The sequence below is a fragment of the Mirounga angustirostris genome, unplaced genomic scaffold (genome assembly GCF_029215605.1).
Source record: "Mirounga angustirostris isolate CCGP_5_RB_7025 unplaced genomic scaffold, mMirAng1.0.hap1 SCAF_18, whole genome shotgun sequence".
NCBI classification, from domain to species: domain Eukaryota; kingdom Metazoa; phylum Chordata; class Mammalia; order Carnivora; family Phocidae; genus Mirounga; species Mirounga angustirostris.
Window position 1 is genome coordinate 446,842 of NW_026991726.1, and position 22,253 is coordinate 469,094.

A 22,253-nucleotide genomic window follows, 5' to 3' on the forward strand; every position below is an offset into this window, starting at 1 on the left:
CTGGCCCATGGTATTTGCTCAAAAAGGGCAGTGGTCATTGTGAGCAACACCACGGAGGTCCACAAACCGCTCTCCACCTTGGCCAACCCCCCAGTCAAGGGAAAAGAAAGGTCTGTATCCGGGTGCGTGTCAGCTCCTCTTGGTATGAACGTGCCTTCCTGGGTGGGACTCAGAGCGTGGTTTGGACCAGAGTCAGGTGAAACCTTTCTCTGGCCTTGCTTTGTGGTGTGTCTTCCAGCTTTCTTCATTTCCCTGTTTTCTGTGTGGGCCACAGGAGTAACCAGCCATTTCCTGTCTGGGGTCAGGCTGTGGTGTCCCAGCAGGAACAGGGGTCTCCGCCCCGAGATTGTGCCCATAATTCCTTTTTTTAAAAAAGATTTTATTTATTTATTTGACAGAGAGAGACACAGAGAGAGAGGGAACACAAGCAAGGGGAGTGGGAGAGGGAGAAGCAGGCTTCCCACGGAGCAGGGAGCCCGATGCGGGGCTCGATCCCAGGGCCCTGAGATCATTACCTGAGCCGAAGGCAGACGCTTAACGACTGAGCCACCCAGGCGTCCCTGTGCCCATAATTCCTAAAGTGGCCTCTCTGATTACATCTGATCTGTAATCAATCGGGGATTTCAATATCGAATAAGGGAAATTTTATGACAAATAAACAGAAGAAAACGAGTCCCCTTTGAAAATAAGTGGGCAGACACAAAGGCTCCTATTGCATGATTCCACGTACAGAAACATCCAGAACAAGTAAAAGAATAGGGAGAGAAAGCAGCTTAGGGGTTTCCAGGGTCTGGGCTGGGGGAGAAATGGGCAGGGGGGCTTCTGGTTCGGGGACTCCTTTGGGACACGAGATATTCCGCAGCAATGTTCTGGGGTGTGGTGGCACAGCGTTGGGAATGTACTTATGCTCATCACATGTTCAGTTGAAAACAAGTAATTTTATTTAAAACAAATAATAAACAGTATACAGAACATGAAAATGAACAATATGAACCAGAACAATATGAACCAGAGAGAAAGAATATAGGGGGAGGGGGTGAAACAATCTGGCGGGGCGTCGGGGTCCGGCGATGGAACTAAGGGCAATTGTACAAGGAGCTCTCCCCGCAGGGCTGTGGGCTCTGGATGTGGCTTTGGGAGCCCTGCGGGAGCAGGAGTAGGGGCAGGGGTTGGGATAGGGGCAGGGCCAGGGGCAGGGCCAGGTGTAAGAGCAGGGCCAGGGGCAGGGGCAAGGGGAGGGATAGGATCAGCAGTCGTGGCAGGTGCAGGATCTAGGGCAGGACCTGGGTAAGGAGCAGGAACAGGAGCTCCGGCAGGCGCAGGGGCAGGGGCAGCAGGTCTGGCAGGGGCAGGGGCAGACACAGGAGCAGGAAAAGGAGCAGGAACAGGAGCTCAGGCAGGGGCAGGGGAAGGGGCAGCAGGTCTGGCAGGGGTAGGGTTATGAGCAGGAGCAGGGTCAGGGACAAGAACAGGAGCCCAGGAAGGGGCAGGGGAAGGGGCAGCGAGTCTGGCAGGGGCAGGGACAGGAGCAGGAGAAGGATCAGGAACAGGAGCTCAGGCAGGGGCAGGGGAAGGCGCAGAAGCAGGAGCAGGAACAGGAGCTCAGGCAGGGGCAGGGGCAGGGGAAGGGGCAGTGGCTCTGGCAGGGGCAGGGGAAGGGGTAGGAGGAGGGGCAGGAGCTGGGTTGGAGCAGTGGCAGGTGCAGGATCCAGGGCAGGAGCTGGGTCAGGGGCAGGATCCACGGCAGGAGCTGGGTCAGGGGCAGCTGCCAGTTCTTCCTGGTCTGCGTCAGGCTGTCCGTGGGTGGGTGCTGGGTCACCTGCCTGCTCCTGGTCTCCTGCTGAAGTCGCAGCCAACACCCCTCCGTCCAGAGCTACCGATGGAGTTGGAATGGGCTCTAGCTCCTCAGGTGGTGGAGCAGCTGTGAGAGGAGAAAAGCTCACCCCGTGCCCGCTCTCCGTGGAGACAGAACCCACCCAGGGCCTCCCAGAGAAGCCGCAGCCACGAAGGAGCCCTCCCCGGGGCGTCTCCCCGACCGCAGTCCACCCGCTGGGTGCTCTGCGCCCAGTCGTTGCTCCAGGCCCCACACCAGCCTCTGGGGGCTCGTCCCTGTGGGGCCAGCACCGACCCATCCCCACACACCACAAACACCCAGCCCCAGCCTTCTCACCCTCGGGCTCGGTCTCCGTGGGCTCCGACTCCTAGACCACTGTCCGGTGACCAACCACCTGGGACAGTGGTCTGGGTGGTGTTGGAGGTCTTGCTCGGCAATCCCCAGCACTTGTTTTTGGGGATGCCTGTTGGGTCAACCCCGCCATCAGGGAGGAGGGCATGTCCGCCAGCCGCCTCGGGAGGTCATCCGTGGCCTTCTGCAAAGACAGGGACGGGTAGCCGGCTGGAGGCAGCACAGCCCTGCCTGGCCATCCTCACTGTCCTCCTGCCCAGTCCCCCTGCTGCTCCCAGATCAGACACAGACCTGTGAGTGCACAGCCCTGCACCCGGGATGCAGTGACCCATCCCTGCAGGGCTATCGGGATAAACCCTGGGTAGAAGGGGCAGCGCCCGCACACCCCATCCCACACAGCCAGCCTTGCCCTTGAACATGACCTGCCCACTGGGAATCTGACCCCTCATCAGCCTGCTCCTGCTCAGGGTGGCCCCACCCCGCATGACCCCTCTTTAAACAAACGCGCACACACGCGCACTCACACACAGACACGCACACACACACACACACGGAGGGGAGGGGACCTGGGGCTGCACAGGTGGATTAGACCCTGTGGGCCTGGGTGGCCGGCTCTGGGCCTCCTGGTGTCACCTGTCGGACCTTCCGGCCAAACGGCCAGAGGCGGTGGGGAGCCCTGATCGGACATCCCCAGCGGGGGCCAGCGTTTGCAGGGCGGGCTTTCTTCAGCCTGCAGCATCCAGATTTAGGGAGGCAACAAGCCCACATGTTCATGGTTCGATGATCTCCGACGAAATGAGCTGGGCAGGGGGCTGTCTCTGGAATGTGGGTGTCTGGTTACCGGGGTTCCAAATTCTGTTGGACTCTGTTGTCAGGGAAGTGAGGTCACCACTGCCTGGGGTCCCCTTACCCAACTTCCTCCTCACACAAGACCCCCGCCCCCGAGGGCCCCCTCCCCCAGCTGCTCAATGCTCCCCCTCCCACCATGCCCCATCCATACAGTGACTCCCTCACAGCCCCCCCACAGCCTTCCCAAGGCCTGGGTGCAGCTGGTGTCCCCGCTGTGAGGACACAGAGCTGGCTTCAGACTGGGCTCCTGTGCGTGCCCAGGGCTGTGACCCTGGACAGACCCTGTGCCTCTCAGGGCCTCCCCAGGCTCCCCATCTGCACAGTGGGGTGTTCTGGCTTCTACTCCTAGGGACGCCATCAGGGGTAGGACCTCTACATACATTCCGGACCTGCTATCACAGGAGGCTGGGGCACACTTGGCAATGCAAGGAGGAGCCAGGGGCTGGGCGGGACATGGAGCACAGCTCAGAGGGGCCTGGGTCTGCTCTGGGGTCTGGGCAAGGCCACCCCCCTCCTGCCTGTGTCCCAGCCCCCATGGAAAGGTTGTAATGAACTGATTCTGACCTTGTCCTCTCACAGCACAGACTTCCAGGGGCTTCTATTAGGGTTAGGCTCAGGTCCCAGGGACTCATCTGTGCCCATGTGCTGAGCAGTCCCCACAGTCGCTCCCAGCATCCCCGAATCCTGGTCACAGATCCCTATGGAATCACCTCCCCTCCGGGGTGGATGGCCTGTGTGACCGCACTCTCAGGAAGAGAATGGGGCCAAAGGCTGGGATGTCATTTCCAAGCTGATGGAGGAAAGTCTGTGACTTCTTCTGGTTCCCTCTGTCGTGTGTTCATTCTCTGTCTCCTTCTCTGTTTCTGTCTTTGTCTCTGTGTCTCTCACAGGAGCAGGATCTGTGGACTCCAGGGGTGATGTGAGAAACCTCAGAAGCCTCTCTTGTCCGTGTTTCCCTCTTCTGTCCTGGGGCTCCGTTCCTTCCTAAGGCCTTGTCACCCGGACCAGAGCACTGAATCTGGACCCTCTTCCAAATGGAGGCCCGGAGGCTGCAACAAGGAGGGTCTTGGCCTTGGTCCCCAGGCTAGTGGTCAGTGCTCTGCCACGTTCTGCGTACCCAGGTCCTCAGCCCCCCAAGCCCCCAGTCTGTCCCCTGCTCCGAAGGACCTCGAGGGAGTACAAAGCATTTTCCCAGGACTGGGAGCACAGGGGGTCGGGGATGGAGATCCAAGGCCAACAGGCTCTCCCACAAGCCTGTGGGACCCTAGGGACACTGCATCTCTACAGCCCAAGTGACAGAAAAGTAAGCTGAGGCCTTTGTGCTGTAGCCCCTCTGGACTTGGGGGTGGGTATCTCTTCCTGCTTCCAAGTGCCCAGGTTGGTGATGGACACTGGAACCCAGACCCTGTCCTCTCCCAGTGCCCTGGCAACCGCCCTGGGCCCCTTGGGGACCCCTGACCCTCAGCCTGGCCTGTCTCCCCTCCCCATGCTATGGATCTGTGTCCTTGCCAGGAGTCCTGATGCCCTGCCCCATGGCCCAGCTGTCTGCAACCTGTTTCTTCTTTCCCCCCTGTCACCCACCTCGCTCCCAGGGTTTCCTCCCCTTCTGACCCCCAGTTGGGCAGTCAGAGTGGTGTGTGTGTGGGTGTGGGTGTGTGTGTGGGAGTGGGTGTGCGGGTGCACGTGCCTCTACGTGCCTGGGGATGCCAAGGTCATGTCCCCACATGGGACGGGTGGGTAGTTCTTCCCGACGATCTGAGGGGCTCTCACCCCCAAAGCAAACCTCATGGGAGGGTTGGGACTGGCCTAGGACTGGAGAGCAGCTCCTTGGAATCTGCACCCCTGAGTTGTCCTGGGCCAGTCCCTGCCTCTCTTGACCCAGGTTCCCAACTGTCCCTGAGGGTCGGACGTGGAAAGGCTTGAACGTGGCTGCTCCTCCAGGGGTAGGTGGGGGACAGGTGCACCAGGCTCACAGGCCTCCCCACCAAGAGGGCCAGCCAGGTGTGTCATGGCCAGGTGTGCACAGACGACCTGCCCACAGCTCCTGGACCATGAACCAGCCCTGCGGCGGGTGTGCACGAGACCCATGGCTCCACACCTGACCGGTCCCCCGCGTTCCCTCACCACCTCGGAGACAAGGGCTCTTCTTTGTCCTAGGGCCTGTCATCCTTCAGACAATGAGAACAGAGGGATCCGTATGTAGAGGAGGCCGGCAGGGCGTCCCACGCAACGTCGTGTGCCCATCTCTGCTTTGTCGTCTAGGCTTAGCGGCGGACCCCCACCTACAAAGAGGCCCGCGGGGCAGGGACATTTGTCTGCCCTGTTCCCTGAATTATGGAAAATGTCTAGAAGGGGCTTCCTGTCCATTTGTGGAGTTGATGAAGCCCAGCCAGCACCTTCTAGATGTCTGAGTGGCTCTGGGGCCCCTCTGCCAGCCCCCAGGGATCCCTGGTCTGGCTCCACCCAGGATGGGAGCCCCAGATGGAATGTGAAACCTCCTCACAGCCAGGAATGCGGCTTTGCCCGGGACACAGGACAGCGAGGCTTGGGGCAGAGAGCTCCTTCACGGTGGAGAGGAACCGCCTCAGCCCCAAGCCACCCTCCCCGTGGGCTGGCCACAGGGTCGGGGAGTGGTCCCAACAGGCCCGACGGCAACCCCGTGTGTGGGGCCTGGCCTCGTGAACGCAGGGTTCCCAGGAGTCACCTGAGGTTCGGAGAGGGGACGTGCCAGGCCCGAGACACACAGCCCGCAGGTGAGGGGGAGCCTCCGGGAGGGACGGGGGGCCCTGCTCACCTTGGTGAGCAGCAGGTGTGGGAAGGGCTGGGGAGGCGTTCCTCGGGGAGGTGCTCTGGGAGAGGGGTCACAGGAGAGGGCCTGGCCCGGCTCCACCAGCTTCCTCATGCTGTCAGCACGGACCGCCCACAGCCTCTGGTTCGCCCCCAGCGGCAGGGCCCACTCAGGTTCACGGTGGTGCTGATCTGTGGATAAAGGAGGGACAATTCACAACACAGAAACTGCAAAACTATTCCTGTCTGTGTCCTGAAGTGCAACAGAATATCCAAATTGTTTCGGATCATCTTCCACGTATGTGAAGGGTGATTTTGTACCTGGCCAAGGATGGGGCTGGACCGGGTGTTTGTGTCTGTGTGTGAAGGATCAGGTGTGTGTGTGTGTGTTTGAAGGACTGGGTGTGTGTGTGTGTGTTTGGCGTGTGTGTCTGTGTGTGTGTGTCTGTGACGGGAGCAGCCCAGACCCCTTGGGTTGAGATCATGGCCACGTAAGGGGCACAGCCATCGTGGCACCCCGGGTCGTCAGTGTCCCGGATGGCGTCGGGGCAGGAGACCCTCCAGGCACTCCCCGAGCCCGGTCCTGGAGCGCCGTCGTCCCCACACTCCCCCTGAGGAACTTCATTAGCGTGGCTCAGCGTGGCCGGTCGGCTCCCTCCTTTTGGGTGGACGTGGCGCAGGTGCACTCTGGGTGGGCGGGGCCCTCCCACCAACGGTGGGTCGGAGGCAGGTGGATCCTGCGCAGGCACACACGGCCCAGCAGACGGCGCTTGCGCGGGACCCCACCTGCCAGCAGGCCTGAGCAACCCCGAGGGGCTGGCTGTTGCCTTGGTCCTCCTTGTCCCGATCTCCACTGCCTGCTCAGTGACCCTCACGTCCTCTTAGGCCGGAGGCCAGCCCCAGTCCCGCCAGGGAGGGCCGCTGGACTGACTGGACGTGGAGACCTGGGGACTAGAGAGAAATGAAATATATGAAATATACCCCCGCTGCCGAAATGGCCCCCACGTTCCACTTCAGTGTTCGTCTCAGTGCATGGCGGGGGGGGGTCAGGGGAGGGTGACGGGGACAAGTGTGGCAGGGAGGAGGTCAGGCCGCCTTTTCCTCCTCGACATCCCCTCCCCCTGTCTTCCTGGCAGCAGCCCCTCTCCCCAAAATCTGGCACTCAAACACCTTCATCTCCCTGCTTTCAACCCCAACCCATCCTCCTGAGGTGGGAGTCACTGACCCCATCTCCAAAGTAGAAAACGGAGGTCCCAGGAGTTCCCACAGGAGCTTGCCAGTCACAGGGCTGTGACATGGCCCTGCTGTCGGTTTGAACCCAGCTCAATCTGACCCAAAGCCTGAGCTTACAGAGGAGCCGGAGGAAGGAGCCTTTGAGCCCAGGCTTGGAGGTGAGGCCATCCTGGATGGGGGTCATAGGGAGGGAGGGCAGGAGTTCTGAGGGGCAAATTCCTGCCGGGCTCCCTGGGGGACGAAGGCCCTACAGAGGCTGGAGTGGGCTGAGGGGTGCACACTGGGGAGCATGTCTAGACCAGATCACGCAGGGCTCTCTGGATATTGGGCAAGGAGTCAGGGGACACTGCGGGTTGGGGGGTTCAGGGGACACAATCCGGGCAGTCTTACAAGAGCCACAGCTTCGTAGATTTAGAAGGAGCTTGGTGGGCATGTTATTGTCCCCACCCAAGCATGGATCACCAAGCAAGCACCAGCCGGAGGTGAGGAGGCTGCCGCAGTTTCCTCCTCTGTAGAGTGGGGGCCGTGGTGGTCGTCTGAGTCCTTCCAGGCCTGGGCATGCTGCCTGGAAGGTCCAGAGGTGGCTTCTTGTCAGAGTAGCTAGCTGTTCCAGTGAGATCAGTACTCAGAGACGTCTGAGTCAGGAGACCAAAGGGACGCCCCACGTGCCCAGTTCAGCAGGATGCTCTTGGACATGGTGCCGATCTTCATGTCCAGGCTGATGGGGTTGAGGCAGCGGCGCCCACCTGCTGCATGGAGAGCGGCAGGGAGGAGCCGTGGTTGCAGACCCCGAGACACGGTGCTCGTGTGAGTCCGAGGCTCCCACAGATGTGATGGAGGCTGAGGAGAGGGAGGTGCTGACAGAGGCTGAGATGATGCCTGAGGTCTCCAGCGACGACTGGGAGGTCAACTCCGGAACTTGAGGAACGGCAAGGCCAGCAGAAACACCAGACTGTGTAAGGCAACCCCGGTCAGCATCTAGCCCAGAAGCTTCTAGAGACTGAGTCTTCTTGGCCCCTTGTGGCTGTGGAGTGGGGACCCAGGCTCCAGGAAGGGATGTCTGCCAGGGAGAAAGGGTGGGACAGTCACCTCCTTTTCCTGGCCATCAGGGATCCTGGGACAAAACCCACACTAATGTCGTCCACATCTCCATCGGGCTGGAGGAGCATGGAGAGCGGGTAGGCGATGTCCCTGCTGCACAGATAGGGGCTGCATCTGAGCTGGTCCCAGGACTTGGAGTGACCGCTCCTTTTGGTCTTGGGTGTTGTGTTGGGAGTGTGGTGGCAGAATGGAAGGGCTGACTTTGCATTGATCCGACATCCTGGGTGAATGGGTGCTCTAGGGTGTCCATGGGCACAGGTGGCTGTGAGCCATACATGGGAAGGTGTGAAGGAAGCACACAGAAGACAGTGCCCTGAGCTATGCAGGTTTTCTGCTCATGGGCAGTGCTCCTTGGCAAAATTCAGCTAGTCTGCTTGTTCCTAGAGCACAGAAGGCCCCTAAGGTCGTGAGTGGTTCATGGGAAGACAGGTCAGTCTGTTGCTGGGCATCATGCCTGGCAGGAGGAGAGCTTCAGCCTGAAATGAACGTCTGGGGGTGACCTGGAATGCCAGGTAGGGTAGAAATTGCCAAGGTAGCCTGATCCACTCCAGTCTGTATTGCTTCTCTACCCAACAACCCAGACCTAGACAATGGCCCTCTGGCTGGCTGGCATCTGGAACGGTTAGAATGTTCCTCTGGTTCAGTCGAAGGAGAAGATCAAAGTTAGTAGAGCAAAGGAAACTATGAAGATTAGGGCAGAGATACATGGAAGAGAAGAGCACGTGAGAAAAATCAGTGAAAACAACAGTTCTTTCTTTTGCAGATTTACCAAAATTGACAAAGAGACAAAAATGGAACCACTTTATACCAACCAATTGGCTCCCTGAGATGAAGCAGATCATTCTGAGAAGCACACAAACTACCAAAGTGACTCCAGAAGAAATGGAAACCCTGAGCAGACCTGTAATAAGTAAATAGACTGAAGCAGTCATGAGAACTTCCCAAGAATGAAAAGTCCAGAACCTGATGCTTTCCCTGGTGATTTGTCCCACACGTTTAAAGAAGACAGAATACCAATCCTTCTGAAAGTCTGAAAAAAGTACAAGAGGAGGGAACACTTCCCACGTCCCCCTAGAATGCCAGCATTGTCCCGATTCCAAAGACTGACAAAGACCTTACAAGAAAAGACAGTTGCAGGCCAAAATCCATTATGAAGAGCGAGGCAAAAATCCTCAACAGAATTCTAGCAGATAGAATCTAGCAGCACATTGACAGGACTCTACATCATGACCAAGTGTGATTTACACCAGGAATGCAAAGGCTGTTCAACGTAGCTAACCAGTGTCCTAGACCACATCCAGAAGAAACATGATCATGTCAATTGTTGTAGGATAAGCTTTGACAAAATCCAAACCTTTTCATAACAAGTGTTCTCAATAAAATAGAAATAGAAGATTCAATTGTGGTAAAGGAGAGGTGCCTGGGTGGCTCAGTGGGTTGAGTGTCCGACTCTTGGTTTGGGCTCAGGTCATGATCTCAAGAGTCTTCAGATTGAGCTCCAGGGAGGGCTCTGCACTCGGTTGGGAGTCTGCTTGGAGATTCTCTCCCTCTGCCCCTCCCCACTCTTGGGCTTGCATGCTCTCAAATAAATAAATAAATAAATAAATAAATAAATAAATAACTCTTTAAAAATTATGATAAAGGATATTTATGAAAAATAACTCATATGTATATCATCCTCTGTGGTGAAAGACTGAGAGTTTTCTCCTTAAAATCCCCAAAAAGTCAAGGATGCCCATGTCCACCTCTTCATTTCCATATTGTCATGGAAGTTTGGTCAGAGAAATTATACAAGATTAGTTACTAAAAGCTCACAAATGGAAAGGAAGAAGAAAAAGTTTATTTATATAGGATATGATCTTCTATGCAAATAATCCTAAGAACTGGAAAAACTCTGTACGAGATTATAATATTTCCCGAAAGGTATGAGCAGAGAAGACCAACACATATGGATCAATGGGATAGTGCTGAGAATCAAGGAATACATACATGTACAGTCAGTTTTTTTTGAGCACGGAGACCAAGATCACTCAATGAGGCAAAAACAGTGTATGCAACAAACGGTGTTGAGAAACCGGATATCCACATACGATGGAGTGAAGTCAGAGCATTCCCTTCCACCCTATAAAAAATGAACTCCACATGGATCCAAGAATGAACTTTAAGAATGAAAATTCTTAACACTCAGAAGGAAGCTAAGAGCACCTAGGGGCAGATCTTCCTTCCCTTGGATTTGGCAATATGGTGTCTCTTGTATGGCACCCGAAGCCCAAGCAACAACAGAGAAAACAGAGACACTGGACTTCAACGTTGCTAAAAACTTTTGTGAATGAAAGGGTAATCTCAAGAGGATGTAAAGAAACCCAAAGAATGGTAGGAAATATTTGCAAATCTCATACGAGTCTTGCATCTAGAATGTGTACAAAACTCCTCCAACTTAAGAACCTAAGCAACCCTACTGAAAATAATAGACATTTCTCCAAAGAAGATAGTCAGACGACCCAGTGAGCACATGGGGCGATTTTCCTCATGAGATCGTAGGAAATGCAAGCCAACAGCACAGTGACATGCCTTCCCCCACCCAGGAGGAGGGGCTCCAAGATCGGGTCAACCTTCCTTTTGTAAATTTCCACGAAAGGAAGCAGGCAGAATCCTAGAGATGTTCTTCCAGTGGTGACCCCTGTGACGCTCCTGGATCCGAGTGGTGCCAAGGTGGACTGCAGCCAGCGCTACAGTGTGCTGCCCAGATGCGCTCCTTGGGACGAAGGCTCTCGTTTCCTCCGTGGCCGGGAGTGCTAGCTGCTGATGGCTCAGAGAAGTCCCTCTGAGGAGCTGCCTGCAGCTGCAGGGCCCCCCTCCCAGGGGGCAGCCGTGCAATGACTGGTTTGTGCACAGTGCAAAGGCTCCACCCTCTGGTCTCAATTCAGGATCTCTCTCCAGGTGGCCCCTCACCGTTCAACCTCTCCTCCCCAAGAAGCTGCCTGCACACAAGGATCAGCCATGCCCAAGACTCCCCTGTTACCCAGCGCTCCAATCTTTGTCTCCCTGCTGCAGCTGTGATGCTCCCTCTCCCTGGAGCCACTCCTTGCATTTTGTCCCATCTTGCCCGCTCGCCTTAAACTACAGTCACAGGTCTCATCAATTGTCCCGACCCCTCCACGCCTCTCAGTGAACGCTGCTCATTCATTGTCTCATCCTTTTCCAAGAGTGTGCTCACAGACACAGCAGTAAGAGCTCCGTAATCAAACATTTTATACATGGGAGAAGTCATAAATAATAGAACAACAGCAGCATGCATTCCCTCGGCCATCAGAAATAAAGCATAATCAAAAAACTGAAGCCCCTTGACTTCCTTACTTACTGATCAAAGTCCCCACCAATACCCAGAGGCAACCACTCTCCTGAATTTAGTGTTTAGCATTCTTTTTTACTCTAAAAGAATGGAATTAGGGGTGCCTGGGTGCCTCAGTCGTTAAGCATCTGCCTTCGGCTCAGGTCATGATCCCAGGGTCCTGGGATCGAGCCCCACATCCGGCTCCCTCTTCCGGGGGAAGCCTGCTTCTCCCTCTCCCACTCCCCCTGCTGGTGTTTCCTCTCTGGTTGTCTCTCTCTCTCTCTCTGTCAAATGAATAAATAAAATCTTAAAAAAAAAAAAAAAGAATGGAATTAAATAGTGCATGCATCCATATTCAACTTTTTTTTCATTTAACCTTGTGAAAATCATTTGTGTTGATATATGTAACTAATTTATTCATTTTGTTACCATATAGCATCCTATTGGATAGCTATGTATCATTTACCAATTCTCCTAGAGATGACTTGATGACCTTCCCCGCTGCCAGCAAAAGCAGCATGTTGCAGTGAATGTTCTTGTCTTTGCACACTTGGGCAAGCTGCTCTAGGGTACACACCAAGGGTGGAATTGCTGGGTTGTAGAGTATATGCATCCTTAACTACTAGAAATTGCTAGATGGCTGTTGAGAATCACTAAATCAATTTATACTCCCACCAGCAGTGAATCAGTTCATTCTGCACCGCTCACAAATCCACATCCTTGTCAATTTTGGCATTGACAGATTTTTAAGTTTTAGCCCATCTGTCATGTGTGAAATGGCATGTCCTTGGATTTAATTTCCATTAGCTTAAATCTTAGTGAAAGTGACCTTCTTGTTTGTTGGGGCACCTGGGCAGCTCATTAAGCATTTCCTTTGGCTCAGGTCATGATCCTGGGGTACTGGCATCGGGCCCTGCGTCAGGCTACCAGCTCAGCGGGGAGTTTGCTTCTCCCTCTCCCTTTCCCCCCTCCCCCTCTCGTGCTCTCTCTCTCTCTCTAATAAATTTAAAAAAATTATTTGTTGCACAGGGGTGCCTGGGTGGTTTAGTCTGTTGAACTTCTGACTCTTGATTTTGGTTCAGGTCATTATCTCGGGGTCATAGTTTTGAGCCCTGTGTGGGCTCTGCGCGCTCAGCGGGGAGTTGGCTTCTTCCTCTCCCTCCTCATCTGCCACCATCCCCCATCCCCTCTCTCAAATAAATAAACAAATCTTTTAAAAATTATTTGTTGCACAAATAAATACAAAGTGCTCCACTCATTCGTTCTGGTTCATGCATCTGTCCTGTTTGATGCCTGCAGAGATCCCATTCCTAGACTGTACATATGTTATACTCACTTTATACACCTGGCCTTCTACCAAAGGCTTCTTTTACATCCTATCCTTACCAAGCTCCCCAGCCAAAATCCATTTCTGGGGATTGTTTCTTCTTGGCTTTGTGTTTTGATTATGTTGCCATGATGCTGACCTATTCCTGTGACTTTGCCCTGGCAGATCCTCCCATCTCCTTGTCTGGAGACTAATCTGTCCTCTAACCTCGTGCTTGGCTGAGGTCTTACATCCGTGACCTTGACCCAAGTCATCCTAAACCAATCATAAACGTAGGCTGCAAACAGGCTGACCCCTTGCTCTCCTGTTTCTGATTGGCACTACTAACCCTTTGCTCAGTGGGTCCTGAAGCCTTCATCAATCTTGGTGTCAGTCTTGCTCCTTCCCCCAGGAGACCTGAGGCAGGAAAGCATCCTCAAGCTATAGGGACAACCGATCTAAGATGCTATAATTGCATCCAGCCAGTCACTAACTACTGTCCATTTTTTCTCTGTGAACTCTACTTCCATCATCTTCGGTCCTGCTGTCACCTCGCTGATTCTTTTTTTTTTTTAATTCTTATGTTAATCCCCATACATTACATCATTAGTTTTAGATGAAGTGTTCCATGATTCATTGATTGTGCTCAACACCCAGTGCTCCATGCAGAATGTGCCCTCCTCAATACCCACCACCAGGCTAACCCATCCTCCCACCCACCTCCCCTCTAGAACCCTGTTTGTTTTTCAGAGTCCATCGTCTCTCATGGTTTGTCTACCCCTCCGATTTCCCCCGCTTCATTCTTCCCCTCCCGCTACCTTCTTCTTCTTCTTTTTTTTTTCTTAACATCTATTGCATTATTTGTTTCAGAGGTACAGATCTGAGATTCAACAGTCTTGCACAATTCACAGCGCTTACCAGAGCACATACCTTCCCCAGTGTCTATCACCCAGTCACCCCATCCCTCCCACCCCACCCCCCACTCCAACAACCCTCAGTTTGATTCCTGCGATTAAGAATTCCTCATATCAGTGAAATCATATGATACATGTCTTTCTCTTTTTGACTTATTTCACTCAACATAATACCCTCCAGTTCCATCCACGTCGTTGCAAATGGCAAGATCTCATTCCTTTTGATGGCTGCATAATATTCCATTGTATATATATACCACATCTTCTTTATCCATTCATCTGTCGATGGACATCTTGGCTCTTTCCACAGTTTGGCTATTGTGGACATTGCTGCTATAAACATCGGGGTGCACGTACCCCTTCGGATCCCTACTTTTGTATCTTTGGGGTAAATACCCAGTAGTGCAATTGTTGGATCATATGGTAGCTCTATATTCAACTTTTTGAGGAATCTCCATACAGTTTTCCAGAGTGGCTGCACCAGCTTGCATTCCCACCAACAGTGTAGGAGGGTTCCCCTTTCTCCGCATCCCCGCCAACATCTGTCGTTTCCTGACTTGTTAATTTTAGCCATTCTGACTGGTGTGAGGTGGTATCTCATTGAGGTTTTGATTTGGATTTCCCTGATGCCGAGCGATATTGAGCACTTTTTCATGTGTCTGTTGGCCATTTGGATGTCTTCTTTGGAAAAATGTCTGTTCATGTCTTCTGCCCATTTCTTGATTGGATTCTTTGTTCTTTGGGTGTTGAGTTTGATGAGTTCTTTATAGATTTTGGATACTAGCCCTTTATCTGATATGTCATTTGCAAATATCTTCTCCCATACTGTCGGTTGTCTTTTGGTTTTGTTGACTGTTTCCTTTGCTTTGCAAAAGCTTTTTATCTTGATGAAGTCCCAATAGTTCATTTTTGCCCTTGCTTCCCTTGCCTTTGGCGATGTTTCTAGGAAGAAGTTGCTTCGGCTGAGGTCAAAGAGGTTGCTGCCTGTGTTCTCCTTTAGGATTTTGATGGACTCCTGTCTTACATTGAGGTCTTTCAACAATTTGGAGTCTATTTTTGTGTGTGGTGTAAGGAAATGGTCCAGTTTCATTCTTCTGCATGTGGCTATCCAATTTTCCCAACACCATTTGTTGAAGAGACTGTCTTTGTTCCACTGGATAGTCTTTCCTGCTTTGTTGAAGATTAGTTGACCGTAGAGTTGAGGGTCCATTTCTGGGCTCTCTATTCTGTTCCATTGATCTATGTGTCTGTTTTTGTGCCAGTACCATGCCGTCTTGATGATGACAGCTTTGTAATACAGCTGGAAGTCCGGAATTGTGATGCCGCCGGCTTTGCTTTTCTTTTTCAATATTCCTCTGGCTATGCGGGGTCTTTTAAGTTTCCATACAAATTTTAGGATTATTTGTTCCATTTCTTTGAAAAAAGTGGATGGTATTTTGATGGGGATTGCATTGAATGTGTAGATTGCTCTAGGCAGCATTGACATCTTCACAATATTTGTTCTTCCAATCCATGAGCATGGAAAGTTTTTCCATTTTTTGTGTCTTCCTCAATTTCTTTCATGAGTATTTTATTGTTTTCTGAGTATAGATCCTTTGTGTCTTTGGTTAGATTTATTCCTAGGTATCTTATGGTTTTGGGTGCAATTGTAAATGGGATGGATTCCTTACCTTCTCTTTCTTCTGTCTTGTTGTTGGTGTATAGGAAAGCCACTGACTTTTGTGCATTGATTTTATATCCTGCCACTTTACTGAATTCCTGTATGAGTTCTAGCAGTTTTGGGGTGGAGTCTTTTGGGTTTTCCACATAAAGTATCATATCATCTGCAAAGAGTGAAAGTTTGACTTCTTCTTTGCCAATTTGGATGCCTTTGATTTCTTTTTGTTGTCTGATTGCTGTGGCTAGGACTTCCAATACTATGTTGAATAGCAGTGGTGATAGTGGACATCCCTGCCGCGTTCCTGACCTTAGGGGGAAAGCTCTCAGTTTTTCCCCATTGAGAATAATATTTGCTGTAGGTTTTTCATAGATGGCTTTTATGATATTGAGGTATGTACGCTCTATCCCTATGCTCTGAAGAGTTTTGATCAAGAAAGGATGCTGTACTTTGTCAAAAGCTTTTTCTGCATCTATTGAGAGGATCCTATGATTCTTGTTCTTTCTTTTGTTAATGTATTGTATCACATTGATTGATTTGCGGATGTTGAACCAACCTTGTAGCCCAGGGATAAGTCCCACTTGGTCATGGTGAATAATCCTTTTAATATACTGTTGGATCCTATTGGCTAGTATTTTGGTGAGAATTTTTGCATCCATGTTCATCAGGGATATTGGTCTGTAATTCTCCTTTTTGATGGGGTCTTTGTCTGGTTTTGGGATCAAGGTAATGCTGGCCTCATAAAATGAGTTTGGAAGTTTTCCTTCCGTTTCTATTTTTTGGAACAGTTTCAGAAGAATAGGTATTAATTCTTCTTGAAATGTTTGGTAGAATTCCCCTGGGAAGCCATCTGGCCCTGGGCTTTTGTTTTTTGGGAGATTTTTGATGACTGCTTCAATTTCCTTAGTGGTTATAGGTCTGTTCAGGTTTTCTATTGCATCCTGGTTCAGTTTTGGTAGTTGATACATCTCTAGGAATGCATCCATCTCTTCCAGGTTATCTAATTTGCTGCCATAGAGTTGCTCATAATATGTTCTTATAATTGTTTGTATTTCTTTGGTGTTGGTTGTGATCTCTCCTCTTTCATTCATGATTTTGTTGATTTGGGTCATTTCTCTTCTCTTTTTTATAAGTCTGGCCAGGGGTTTATCAATCTTGTTAATTCTTTCAAAGAACCAGCTCCTAGTTTCGTTGATCTGTTCTACTGTTCTTTTGGTTTCTATTTCATTGATTTCTGCTCTGATCTTTATGATTTCTCTTCTCCTGCTGGGTTTAGGCTTTATTTGCTGTTCTTTCTCCAGCTCCTTTAGGTGTAGGGTTAGGTTGTGTACTTGAGACCTTTCTTGTTTCTTTAGAAAGGCTTGTATTGCTATATGCTTTCCTCTTAGGACTGCCTTTGCTGCATCCCAAAGATTTTGAACAGGTGTGTTTTCATTTTCCTTGGTTCCCATGTATTTTTTTAATTCTTCTTTAATTTCCTGGTTGACCCATTCATTCTTCAGTAGGATGTTCCTTAGCCTCCATGTATTTGAGTTCTTTCCGACTTTCCTCTTGTGATTGAGTTCTAGTTTCAAAGCATTGTGGTCTGAAAATAGGCAGGGAATGATCCCAATCTTTTGGTACCGGTTGAGACCTGATTTATGACCTAGGATGTGATCTATTCTGGAGAATGTTCCATGGGCACTAGAGAAGAATGTGTTTTCCGTTGCTTTGGGGTGGAATGTTCTGAATATGTCTGTGAAGTCCATTTGGTCCAGTGTGTCATTTAAAGTCTTTATTTCCTTGTTGATCTTTTGCTTACACGATCTGTCCATTTCAGTGAGGGGGGTGTTAAAGTCCCCTACTATTATTGTATTATTGTCGATGTGTTTCTTTGCTTTTGTTATTAATTGCCTTATGTAATTGGCTGCTCCCATGTTAGGGGCATAGATATTTACAATTGTTAGATCTTCTTGTTGGATAGATCCTTTAAGTAGGATATAGTGTCCTTCCTCATCTCTTATTACAGTCTTTGATTTAAAATCTAATTTGTCTGATATAAGGATTGCCACCCCAGCTTTCTTTTGGTGTCCATTAGCATGGTAAATGGTTTTCCACCCCCTCACTTTCAATCTGGGGGTGTCTTTGGTTCTAAAATGAGTCTCTTGCAGACAGCATATCGATGGGTCTTGTTTTTTAATCCAGTCTGTTAGCCTGTGTCTTTTGATTGGGGCGTTTAGCCCATTTACGTTCAGGGTAACTATTGAAAGATAGGAATTTAGTGCCATTGTATTGCCTGTAAGGTGACTGTTACCATATATTGTCTGTGTTCCTTTCTGGTCTATGTTGCTTTTAGGGTCTCTCTTTGCTTAGAGGACCCCTTTCAAGATTTCCTGTAGGGCTGGTTTTGTGTTTGCAAATTCCTTTATTTTTTGTTTGTCCTGGAAGCTTTTTATCTCTCCTTCAATTTTCAATGACAGCCTAGCTGGATAGAGTATTCTTGGCTGCCTATTTTTCTCATTTAGTGCTCTGAATATATCCTGCCAGTCCTTTCTGGCCTGCCAGGTCTCTGTGGATAGGTCTGTTGCCAATCTAATGTTTCTACCCTTGTAGGTTACATATCTCTTCTCCCGAGCTGCTTTCAGGATTTTCTCTTTGTCTATGAGACTCGTAAGTTTTACTATTAGATGTCGGGGAGTTGACCTATTTTTATTGATTTTGAGAGGGGTTCTCTGTACTTCCTGGATTTTCATGCCTGTTTCTTTCCCCAAATTAGGGAAGTTCTCTGCTATAATTTGCTCCATTATACCTTCTGCCCCTCTCTCTCTTTCTTCTTCTTCTGGGATCCCAATTATTCTAATGTTGTTTCATCTTATGGTATCGCTTATCTCTCGAATTCTGCCCTCATGATCCAGTAGTTATCTCTCTTTTTCTTAGCTTCTTTATTTTCCATCATTTCATCATCTATATTACTGATTCTCTCTTCTGCCTCATTTATTCTAGCAGTTAGCGCCCCCATTTTTGATTGCACCTCATTAATAGCCTTTTTGATTTCTACTTGGTTGGATTTTAGCTCTTTTACTTCTCCAGAAAGAGTTTCTCTAATAACTTCCATATTTTTTTCAAGCCCAGCTAGTATCTTTAAAGTGATGATTCTGAACTCTAGATCTGATATCGTACTAATGTCCGTATTGAGTAGGTCCCTGGCAGTTGGTACTGCCTCTTGTTCTTTTTGTTGAGGTGATTTTTTCCGTCTTGTCATTTTGTGCAGAGGAGAATAGATTAATGAGAGAACAAAATGCTAGCAGAGTAACCACGTCCCCAGAAAATATACTCTAAACAAATCAGAAAAGACCTGAAGCAGTGGGATAAGAAGGGGAAAGAGAGAAAAAAAGAAAAAGAAAAAAAGAAAAAGATAAAGATAAAAACATAAACAAACCAAACAAAAGAACAACAACAAAAGAAAAACCAGTATGTGATCAAATATCATCTATATGGTATATAGACCAGTGCCACACACTAGATTTGGGGTGTATTTTGGTCTTTTAGAAGAAAGTGTCTCCCAAAATTTTAAAGAAAGAAAAACTTATATATGTACAAAAATAAGGGTTGATATGATGAAGGGATGGAAAATGACTGTAAAAATGGAAATTATAAAAAATTTTATAAAAGGAATTGATAAGAAGTTGTTTGAAAAAAGAAAGAAGAGGATTTGAAAAAAGAAAAAAAAAGAAAAAAAAAGGGAGAGGATGTGATCAGGCAGGGGAATAGAAAACACCATATACTAGAGATTTAGGGTATATTTTAATCTGTTAGAAGAAACTATCTCAAAATTTTAAAGAGAGAACAACTTATATATATAAGCCAAAAATACGGGTAACTACTATGAAGGGATAGAATATGACTCTAAAAATGAAAAATAAAAATGTTTCTTTAAAAAAAGGGATTGATAAGATGTTGGTTGAAAAAGGGAAAAAGAAAAATTCAAAAAGAAAAAAAGAAAAAAAGACAGTTAAAAAAAATTAACTCTGAAAGACTAAAGAATCATGGTAAAAGAGCCATGAATTCTATGTGCAGTAGTCCCCTAGCGTTGGAGTTCTGCCGTTCTCATTGATCGGTAAACTTGGTCTTGGCTGGCTGTTCTCGCTGATCTTCTGGGGAGGGGCGTGTTGCCGTGTTTTCCAAATGTCTCTGCCGGAGGTGGAATTGCCCCGCCCTTGCCCCCTCCCGGCTAAGTAATCTGCTCGGGTTTGCTCTCCGGGGCTTTTGTTCCCTGCGAGCTTTCCGTACAGCTTTGGAGGCGGAGAGTGAAAATGGCGGCCTCCCAATCTCCGCCCTGGAGGAGCCGAGAACTCGGGGCCCCGCTCCTCAGTGAGCCCCCAGATAAAAGCCGTCAGTCACTCCCATCCCCGGTCTCTGGCCGCACTCCGTGCTCACCTGGCCTGTGACCGTGCGTCTCTATCTATGGCACCCGACCCCGGGTGGAGTCTCCAAACCCAGCAGATCCCGGCGGTGCGCTCCGCGCGGCTCCTCCCGGGGGAGGAAGGTGAGTCTCCCTGGATCTGCCGCTTGTTGGGTCCCTGCTGGAGGAGCAGGGGCCCGACTGTGCTGCGGATCACGGTCAATGGCAACCCCGAGCTGAGAGCCCGCGCCTGGGCTCCACCTCTGCAGCTGGCTTCCCTGCTCCGATCCCTGGGAGCTCTGCTGCACTCACGCACCCCCGGTCTTTCTGTGACCCCGAGGGTCCTGAGACCACACTGTCCCGGAGGGTTCCACCCCCCGCTCAGCCACCCGAGTGACGTCCCTCGGCGGAGCAGACTTTTAAAAGTTCCGATTTTGTGCTCCGCGGCTCTATCACTTGCCAGAAGCGGCCGACGGAGTCCCCTCCCCCGCCGTCTATCCTCCTGAATATTGCCGTGGATTCACTTCTCCGCACGTCCTACCTTCTAGAAAGTGGTCACTTTTCTGTTCAGAGTTGTTGCTCTTCTTTTCTTCGGTCTCCTGTTGAGTTTGTAGGTGTTCAGAACAGTTTGATCCCTATCCAGCTGAATTCCTGAGAGGAGACGAAATCCAGGTCTCCTACTCCTCCGCCATCTTGCTCCGTCACCTCGCTGATTCTTGCAATGAGCCAGAAGAGCTGCACAGAACCCCTGAGGTCCCCAGTGATGTCCACAGGGGACCCCGGAGGCTGTTAGGAGCCAGTCTATGAGAGGATTTCTGAGGCCTCGGGGCTGTATATTGGGAAGAGGTCCCTGGGGCCTTCCTGAGCTCCACTAGGAGAGAATCCCGGGAGACTGCCTGAGGCTGTGTCAGGAGGGAGTCCCTGCGGATCCACTGAAACCTTATTGGAAGATCTCCGGAGATTCCCTGAGGTCATGTAAGGACAGGATCCCGGAAGAGCTCATCAGGCTATGAACAAAGGAGCCCTGAGGATCTAGTGAGGGTATGTCAGCTGGGGATCACCAAGGATCCATTAAGATCACACCAAAGAGAAGATTCCTGGAGTTTCTATGGTGACAAAAGGGGGTCCCTGGAGAGTTCCCATGGTTGTCATTCATCCAACACACACTTGCAGAGGCAGAAGACCTAGGCCCCACTGAGCAGGATCTCACAAGCTACCTGTGGACACAGAGATCATAAAAACAGTCAGGTAAATGTTGCAGGGTGGGCGCAAGGACCTGTGGAAAGGGCATAAAATTCGGTGTCCGCGAGGTGAGCGAGCCATTCTGCTCTCCCGGGAGGGGCAGCCTTTGGGGGTGGTGGGCATACGGCTGACATACTGATGTAAAGAACCCGGCGCAGATCTTGCGTGGGGCAAGAACTCCATCAGTGCTACCCATCAGTAAGCGAGGGGCACGGGCACACTTACACATGCAGCCCAATTCTTGTCTCACGAGAGAACTGGCGGAGGTGCGTCCGCGGACTGTCCTGCAGTCGGGAAAGGCCAGGACCTGGCTTCTCGGTCCGGGTCCGCGACCAAGAGAAATCCAGCGCCAGTCACGCACGTCACCCCACATCTTCGTTGGCTACGTCGAGTTAAAAGAAGCAAACACCGAAACACCGAAACATAACTTCAGCAGCTGTCATTTCACCACGTAACCAACGCAGACTCGCTCTTTTCAAAGATTTCACTCACTCGAGCGAGCTCTCGAGCGAGCGAGGGCACCAGCCGGGAAGGGGCAGGCGGAGGGGGAAGCAGAGTCTCCCCGCCGAGCGGGGCCCGACGCGGGGCTCCAGCCCAGGGCCCTGGGGTCACGACCCGAGTCCAAGGCAGACGGCGGGCCGACGGAGCCGCCCGGCGCCCCACCAGTGTAGACGGACTCTCCCTCCGCTCCGCTTCGTGCCGACTCTTTAAAAACCCTGCCGGGGGCTTCCTGCGCCGGGTTCCGCGACCCCCAGGAGCCCCCCGCCACCCGCTCCGCCGACCCCGCTGCCCCTCGCTGCCTCCGCGCGCCCCGGACCCTCCCGCCGCCTCGCCCTGCGGCAGAGCACAGAGCCGGACGGGGGCCCCAGCCAGCCGCCCGCACCGCAGCCGCCACACCCCCTCCCCGGCGTCGCCCTTGAATGCCGTCACGCCCGCGCCTTGCGTCGGCGCGCCTGGGCGGAGGCGTGACTTCCGGGCGCGCGGAGGCGGGACTTCCGGGAGCAGGCGGAAGAGCCTCTGGGCTCTGGGGTCACGACCCGAGTCCAAGGCAGACGGCGGGCCGACGGAGCCGCCCGGCGCCCCACCAGTGTAGACGGACTCTCCCTCCGCTCCGCTTCGTGCCGACTCTTCAAAAACCCTGCCGGGGGCTTCCTGCGCCGGGTTCCGCGACCCCCAGGCGCCCCCCCCCCCCCCCCCCCCCCCCCCCGCTCCGCCGACCCCGCTGCCCCTCGCTGCCTCCGCGCGCCCCGGACCCTCCCGCCGC

At 51.4% G+C, this 22,253-nt stretch overlaps 1 long non-coding RNA gene across 1 annotated transcript; it reads right to left on the bottom strand.

Annotated features, from left to right (window-relative positions):
* Nucleotides 1–1,225: 1,225 nt before the first annotated feature.
* LOC135363071 (uncharacterized) lies at nt 1,226–22,164 on the bottom strand. The gene is made up of 7 exons (XR_010408793.1): nt 21,215–22,164; nt 20,289–20,964; nt 7,445–8,114; nt 5,829–6,772; nt 3,599–4,083; nt 2,171–2,369; nt 1,226–1,921 (listed from the first exon to the last, which is right to left on the bottom strand). It is a non-coding gene; the product is annotated as an uncharacterized LOC135363071 (long non-coding RNA).
* Nucleotides 22,165–22,253: the final 89 nt, after the last annotated feature.